The sequence below is a fragment of the Jaculus jaculus genome, chromosome 7 (genome assembly GCF_020740685.1).
Source record: "Jaculus jaculus isolate mJacJac1 chromosome 7, mJacJac1.mat.Y.cur, whole genome shotgun sequence".
NCBI lineage: Eukaryota > Metazoa > Chordata > Mammalia > Rodentia > Dipodidae > Jaculus > Jaculus jaculus.
Window position 1 is genome coordinate 85881341 of NC_059108.1, and position 8256 is coordinate 85889596.

Sequence of the window (8256 nt, forward strand, 5' to 3'; positions counted from 1 at the left end):
CAGGTTAAATTCTCCAGAACCCCTTAAGCCAGATGCACAAGGTGTTGCATATGCCCTGAGTTTGTTTGCAGTGGCTGAAGGCCCTAGCATACCCATTCTCTATCTAATAAATAAATAAAATATTTTTTTAATTATTTATTATTTATTTATTTGAGAGCGACAGACACAGAGAGAAAGACAGATAGAGGGAGAGAGAGAGAATGGGCGCGCCAGGGCTTCCAGCCTCTGCAAACGAACTCCAGACGCGTGCGCCCCCTTGTGCATCTGGCTAACGTGGGACCTGGGGAACCGAGCCTCGAACCGGGGTCCTTAGGCTTCACAGGCAAGCGCTTAACCGCTAAGCCATCTCTCCAGCCCATAAAATATTTTTTAAAGGGCTGGAGAGATACACAGTGGTTAAGGTATTTGCTTGCAAACCCTAACGACTTAGGTTCAATTTCCCAGTACCCATGTAAAGTCAGAGGCACAAAGTGGCACATGCATCTGGAATTGTCCTGCAGCAGGTAGAGACCCTGATGCATCCATTTTCTCTCTCCCCCCAACTCTCTGCTTGCAAATAAATAATATTTTAAAAACTAAAGGAAAAAAGGAGAGAGAGCCACACATGTAGGAGCACATCTTTAATCCCCACACTTGGGAGGCAGAGGTAGAAGGATACTGTGAGTTTGAGGCTGCCCTGAGACTATTAGACAGTGAATTTCAAATCAGCCTAAGCTGCAATGAAACCCTATCTTGAAAAACAAAAATCTAAAGAGAGCTGGGGAAATAGCTGAGAGAGTAAAGTACTTGCTTGCAAACATGAGGACCTGAGCTCAATACCTAGAACACACATAATTTAAAAGATGCCAGATGTGTCTGGAGTTTGTTTACAGTGGCTAGAGACCCTGGCATGCCCCTTCTCTTTCTCCCTCTCAAATAAATGTATAAATATTTTTTAAAAATCTCTTCCTGGCCAGGCATGGTGGAACATGCCTTTAACCCCAGTCCTCAGGAGGCAGAGGTAGAAGGACTGCTGTGAGTTCGAGGCCACCCTGAGACTACATAGCAAATTCCAGGTCAGCCTGAGCTAGAGTCAGACCCTACCTCAAAAAAACCAAAAATCTCTTCCTGTACAATAGAAGACCAAAAATCAGTGCAAGTTTTGAGTTGATGAATTCACTATGAATGATTTGACTACATCTGGTAGAATTCAAAAAACGAGTACTGAGAATTCACATGTGTTAGAAATTCCAGCAGATGAAAGACAGTTTGAACTTCTTTTCAAGTAGAACTGAAACCATCTATCACTCCCTCCCCAACCCCAAATTTAGAAGAAGCTCTTAGGCTCTCTAAATGTGCATGTCACTTTGAAATTTGTTTTGAGGGCTTGGAGAGAGGGTTTAGTGGTTAAGGTACTTGCCTAAGGACCCAGGTTCAATTCCCCAGTACCCACATAAGCCAAATACACAAGGTGGCACATGGGTCTGGAATTCATCTGCAATTGCTGAAGCCTCCGCACTGCCCATTCTTTCTCTCTGTCTGTCTCTTTACCTCTTTCTCAAATAAGTAATAAATAGGTAAGATTCAAGCAATAATAACAACAACAAAGAAATTTCTACTTTGAAAGTAGAAATTGGGCTGGAGAGATGGCTTAGCAGTTAAGCGCTTGCCTGTGAAGCCTAAGGACCCCGGTTTGAGGCTCGGTTCCCCAGGTCCCACGTTAGCCAGATGCACAAGGGGGCGCACGCGTCTGGAGTTCGTTTGCAGAGGCTGGAAGCCCTGGCGCGCCCATTCTCTCTCTCTCCCTCTATCTGTCTTTCTCTCTGTGACTGTCGCTCTCAAATAAATACATTAATTAATTAAAAAAAAAAAAGAAAGTAGAAATTACCAAAGTGAGCTGGGGGTGGGTGTGCTCACCTTTAATCCCAGCACTGAGGTGGCAGATGTAAAAGGATCACTGTGACTTAGCAACCAGCCTGAGCATACATAGTTAATTCCAGGTCAGCCTGGGCTACAGCAAGACCCTACCTTAAAAAAAAAAAATCTATCTGATGGGCTAGAGAGATGGCTTAGTGATTAAGCGCTTGCCTGTGAAGCCTAAGGACCCCGGTTTGAGGCTCGATTCTCTAAGACCCACGTTAGCCAGATGCACAAGGGGGCGCATGTGTCTGGATTTTGTTTGCAGTGGCTGGAAGCTCTGGCCCGCCCATTCTCTCTCTCTCTCTCTCTCTCTCTCTCTCTTTATCTCTGCCTCTTTATCTCTCTGTCTGTTGTTCTCAAATAAATAAATAAAAATAAACCAAAAAAAAAAAAAAACTATCTGAGTGCATGTAAGAAATTCTATTAGATTGGTTCAATTTCTTTTTCTTTCTTTTTTTTTTTTTTCCTTTTTGTTTTGGATTGTTTTTTGAGGTAGGGTCTTGCTCTAGCCAGGCTGACCTGGAATTCACAATATAGTCTTAGGATGGCCTCAAAATCATGGAGATCCTCTTACCTCTGCCTCCCGAGTGCTGGTATTAAAGGCATGCGCCACCACTCCAGGCTAGATTGGTTCAATTTCATATCCACATTGAATTATATCTGTTAGGTCAGGACAAAATGGAGTCACCAAGGTCAGCAGAAGGGTGACAGATACCAGGGATTAGGTCATCCACATTCCTCAAGGAGCCACCCAGCCATTATCCCTTCCTTGCCCAACAATGCTTAGGTTCCTGCCCTTTATCTCCTTCCTGGTCACTTCTGGTCTTACACCCTATGGCTAATGTAAAGAACAAAGGATTTCCTTTCCTTCCTCACCTTCCCCCATCTGAAGAGCCTATAAAGCATACTAGCTATAACCCCAAGTTGACTGCTCCACTGATTTTCCCAAATAAAAGCTTCCTTCTTTGCCTCAGAGTGGTCTGTGTGGTTTTGTCACTCCTGAACCTTACAATATCCTTTTCAGTTTTCTTACAATTTTCTTTGTTCTGATTTATAAGATCGGGTTTTTTGTTTGTTTGTTTTTTGCGATAGGGCCTTACTCTAGCTCAGGCTGACCTGGAACTCACTATATGTAGTCCAAGGCTGGCCTTGAAATCACAGCTATCCTCCTACCTCTGCCTCCCAAGTGCTGGGATTAAAGGCTTGTGCTACCACACCCAGCTTGTTTTGTTTTAGTATTTTATTTGAGAGAGAGAGAGAGAGAGAGAGAAGGAGGAGGAGGAGGAGGAGGAGGAGGGGGAGGAAGAGGAGGAGGAGGAGGGGGAGGAGGAGGAGGGGGAGGAGGAGGAGGGGGAGGAGGGGGAGGAGGAGGAGGAAGAGGAAGAGGAAGAGGAAGAGGAAGAGGAAGAGGAGAGAATGGGCATGCCAGGGCCTCTAGCCACTGCAAACAATTCCAGATGCATGCGCTACCTTGCCACCTTGTGCATCTGGCTTATGTGGGTACTATGGAATCAAATCTGGGTTCTTAGGTTTTGCAGACAAGCACATTAACCGCTAAGCCATCTCTCCAGCCCTTGTTTTGAGTTTTTTGAGTAGAGTCTCAGAAGAAACCACCACTCTAGCTCAGGCTGACCTGGAACTCACTTAGTAGCCCAAGCTGGCCTTCCTGTGCCTCCAAGTGCTGGAATTAAAGGCATGCACCACCATACCTGGCAAGATCAGTTTTTTAATATTTTTATTATTTATTTGAGATAGAGAGAGGCAAATAGAGAATAGGTGTTCCAGGGCTTATAGCCACTGCAAAGGAACTCCAGATGCATGCACCACCTCGTAAGTCTGGTTTACATGGGTCCTGGTGAATCAAACTGGGGTACTTAGGCTTTGTAGGCAAGTGCTTTATATGCTAAGCCATCTTTCCAGCCCAGGATCAGTTTTTGATTTACAATTTTTCCTTCTTTCTTTCTTTCTTTTTTCTTTCTTTCGTTCTTTCTTTCTTTCTTTCTTTTTTTCGAGGTAGGGTCTCACTCTAGCCTAGGCTGACCTGGAATTAAGTATGTAGTCTCAGGGTAGCCTCAAATTCACAGCAATCCTCCTACCTCTTCCTCCCAAATGCTGGGATTAAAAATTTGTGCCAGCACACTTGGCTTGACTTATAAATTAAAAAAAAAAAAATGTTTTATTTGAGAAAGAGAATGGGCATGCCAGGGCCTCTTGCCACTGCAAACGAGCTCCAGATACATGCACTATTTTGTGTGTTTGGCTTTATATGGGTACTGTGAATTGAACCCTGGCCAGCAGCCTTTGTAAGCAAGCACCTTAACCACTGACCCATCTTTTCAGCCATTGATTTACAGATCTATTTATTTATTTGACAGCGAGAAAGATGCAGAGTGGGCACACCAGGACCACCTGCACCATAAACAAACTCCAGATGCATGTGCCACCCTGTGCATCTGGCCTTATGTGGGTACTGGGGAATTGAACCAGTGTCATCAAGCTTTGCAAGCAAGTGCCTTTAACCTCTGAGCCATCTCTCCAGGCCCTAATTTGCAGATTTTATAACAAGATTTTTTTCTGCATAGAGGGGTGCTGGTATCAAACCCTAGGCCTTTAATCCCAGCACTCAGAAGGCAGAGGTAGGAGGACCATGAGTTCAAGGCCACCCTGAGACTACATAGTGAATTCCAGGTCAGCCTGGCTAGACTAAGGCCCTACCTTGGGGGGTGGGGGAGGGAGACAGCTAGATTCTCTTAGACAGTTTCAATTAGAAACAGGCCCTGAAAGAACCGATGCTGCCTTGTTCTGGCATAAATGGAATTCTTGGCAGGAATGAAACTTGAGTCTGATGGTGACTCAGCTACACAGTCTAGCAAGCTCTGACCTTTACTACCCAGGTGAGCGGGCCTTGGAGCCTGTCCCTTTAAATCTACAAACCAATGGGGTCTTCCCTTTTACATACCTGACTCTGATGAAAGCATACATCGCAATCAACTAGAAAGACTCTCCAGCTTCTCCTTTCCTCTCTGGAGGTCCTCTCCTCTCTGCTTGGACACACCTGACAGCATCCCCTCTCACCCAGCCTGGCTGGGAGTCGGGGAGAGCAGAGTACTGCTTCTTGGTCTGAGTGGGTTTTCTGCTTGTCTCTACTGTATTCTTTGGGGTAAGTTCTCACTTAAATTGCATGTTTGGTTTTGCTCTGGTCTCCGAATCTGCCACGTGCATATTTCCCTGATTCTGGGCCTGTTACATGTGTAATTTCTCTAACCCTGGGTAACTATGAGTATAACTCTCTTTACTACTCATTTCTCCTCTAAACTTCTTGGTCTTGGCTTTGATATTTTCTCTCTGCTATTCTTCCTTAAGCCACCAGCATTTTCCCTCTTCCATGGGGCGCTGTGTGTTCCTTCTAAATCTCGCTACACAAGCTCCTCAGTTCTGTCTTCCACTGCTTATGAATGAGCCTCCGGGACTGTGCTATGTTTTCCACATGAGTGTGTTTCCTGCTGCCCGCCTGCTTATGACTCTGCCCTACCCTTCTTCCTGAATCCCAATTCCACTAAAACCCCACAACTTTTGTTTGTTTGTTTGTTTGTTTGTTTGTTGTTTTTTCGAGGTAGGGCTTCACTCTAGCCCAGGCTGACCTGGAATTCATTATGTAGTCTCAGGGTGGCCTTGAACCTCACAGTGATCCTCTTACTTCTGCCTCCCTAGTGCTGGGATTAATAATTCACAATTTATCCTTCTTGTGTGTCTTTATCAATTCTTTGTTAAAAGTAGGTGGCGGAGGGGGTGGGGGCTGGCAGGTCTCAGGCCCCAAGACAGCTGCGCCCATGGTGGTGGCCAAGGCAGCCCAGGCGAGGGAGCTGGCTGGGGTTTTGGATGTAGGCTGGACCGCCGGCTGGACACGCTGGGAGTAGCTAGCCAAGCCTGGCGCCTGCATCCTTGGTGTCCTGCAAGAGGAGGGAGAGAAGAGAAGCTGAAGGCTCTGCAGGGTATCCTCTCTGCTTGCCTGGAAGATTCCTTCCTTGATATCTACGAGGAAATTGTAGAACAATGGTCTGAAACGCAGAATGTTGTCACCAAAGTGAAAAAAGAAGATGAGGTGCAGGCCATTACTATCCTAATTGAGAAGCAGGCTCAGATTGTTGTGAAGCCCAGGATGGTGTCAGAAGAAGAGAAACACAAAAAAGCCGCCCTGCTGGCCCAGTATGCTGCCTTGACAGATGAAGAGGACGAGGCAGATGAAAAGGGTGACTCAGGTGCCTCGGCAATGAACAGTGGTTCTGACAAATCCCTATTCCGAAATACCAACGTGGAAGATGTTCTCAATGCTTGGAAACTGGAGCCAGACTCTCTTTGGGATGAGTCCCAGAGGAAGAAGGAGCAGGACAAGCTGCAGAGAGAGAGGCGAACGAGCCCAGCAGGAGCGCAAGGAGGGGGAAGAAAAGAGGACCCACCTAGGGGAGAGGAAACGACAGCACTGGCCCACTCTCCTTCTACCCACGGACTGCTTCTGTGTACATGTGTTTAAGAGAAATGGGAGGCCATTACATTTCCCAAGATCTCCCAAGGCATTGGTCCTTTTGTTTACATTTTGAACTACAAAATGTACTTATTATGGTGGTACCAAAGATCTTAAATAGGGACAACCTTTGTTTTTTAATACTGAGGTTCTGTGTTCCTTCTGGCTTTTTATTTTTTAAAGGTGTCCCTCATTTTTTATTCAAAAAGCTAACCGTTACATACAGTTTTCATCCTGGAGGAAGCATGACTATTCATTCCCTCTATGATTAAAAAAAAAAAATTATATATATATATATAAAATTTAGCCGGGCGTGCTGGCACATGCCTTTAATCCCAGAACTTGGGAGGCAGAGGTAGGAGGATTGCTGTGAGTGTGAGGCCACCCTGAGACCACATAGTGAATTTCAGGTCAGCCTGGGCTAGAGTGAGACCCTATCTCGAAGAAAAAAAATTGAATTGCAAATTGCTTTGGAGGCAATATGTGCCCCTAAATCTAATAATCTGGTTTTGTTTTGTGAGACAGGATCTCACTCTATAGTCCAGGCTGACCTTGAACTCATGACAGTACTCTTGCCTCAGGCTCCTCAGTGCTGAGATTACAGACATGAGTCACCATGCTTGGCTGTAGTAGTAGTTTAAGGCTGAAATGGCAGTTAAAGAGCCCTGCCTGGATCACATTTTATGACAGCAAATTAGGAAAGTGTGAAGGAGTTATCTGAGGGTATTATAGATCTGACACTATTTTTTGAAAAAGTTTCAACCTGGGCTGGGGATGTAGTTAGTGGTAAAGTGCTTCTTTGGCAAGTACTGGTTGGGTTTGATCCCCAGTGCCACACACACACAATAAAGTATGGGATAAAAAGGTATCTTTTTTGTTGTTGTTTTATTTTGTTTTTTCAAGGTAGGGTCTCACATTAGCTCAGGCTGACCTGGAATTCACTATGTAGTCTCAGGGTGGCCTTGAACTCATGGTGATCCTCCTACCTCTGCCTCCTGAGTGAAAAGATGTCTTTTCAATAGCATAATAGCATTACATATTTTGGTTTTTTGAGGCAGAGTCTTACTGTAGATTAGGCTGACCTGGAATTCACTGTAGAATTTGAGGATGGCCTCAAATTCTTGGCGATCCTCCTACCTCTGCCTCCCGAGTGCTGGGATTAAAGGCGAGCACCACCACACCCAACTAGATACATTTTTTTAAAATTTTTTTTATTAACAACTTCCATGATTATAAAAAATACCCCATGGTGATACCCTCCCTCCCCCATAGATTCATTTTTTTTATAATCATGAATTCCCTCTTGATTTTAATTCTAATTTCTCCTAAAATCAGACCGTAAGACCTAATAATTCTGGTTTAGTTTAGAGAAACTGGTTTAGAGAACACTGGAAAAAAGCCTTGCTAAAACAAGTACACATAGTAGGCGGTTTGCACATTTATGAAATGAACAGAGGGAATCAAGTGATCAGAGACTCTTCATGTCTACTTCTGTCTAAATCACGCACAGTTGTAAATCAGGTCCTGTCCTGCGCTAGACAACAGCTGCCTGGAGAGAGCCATTTATCTGACAAAACAAAGTAGATATACTAGGGGTCAACAGACTACCACTCACAGACCAAGTTCAGCTTAGTCTTTTTATTGTATGGTATAAACTAAAAATGATTTTTACTTTTTTTTTTTTTTTTTGAGGTAGGGTCTTGCTCTAGCCCAGGCTGACCTGGAATTCACTTGGAGTCTCAGGGTGGCCTTGAACTCATGGCAATCCTACTTCTGCCTCCCAATTGCTGGGATTTAAGGTGTGCACCACCATGCCCAGCAGTTTTTACTTTTAC

The 8256-nt window shown here is 44.7% G+C and overlaps 1 pseudogene; it reads left to right on the forward strand.

Annotated features, from left to right (window-relative positions):
* Nucleotides 1-2577: 2577 nt before the first annotated feature.
* On the forward strand, nucleotides 2578-6497 carry LOC101612217 (annotated as a pseudogene).
* Nucleotides 6498-8256: the final 1759 nt, after the last annotated feature.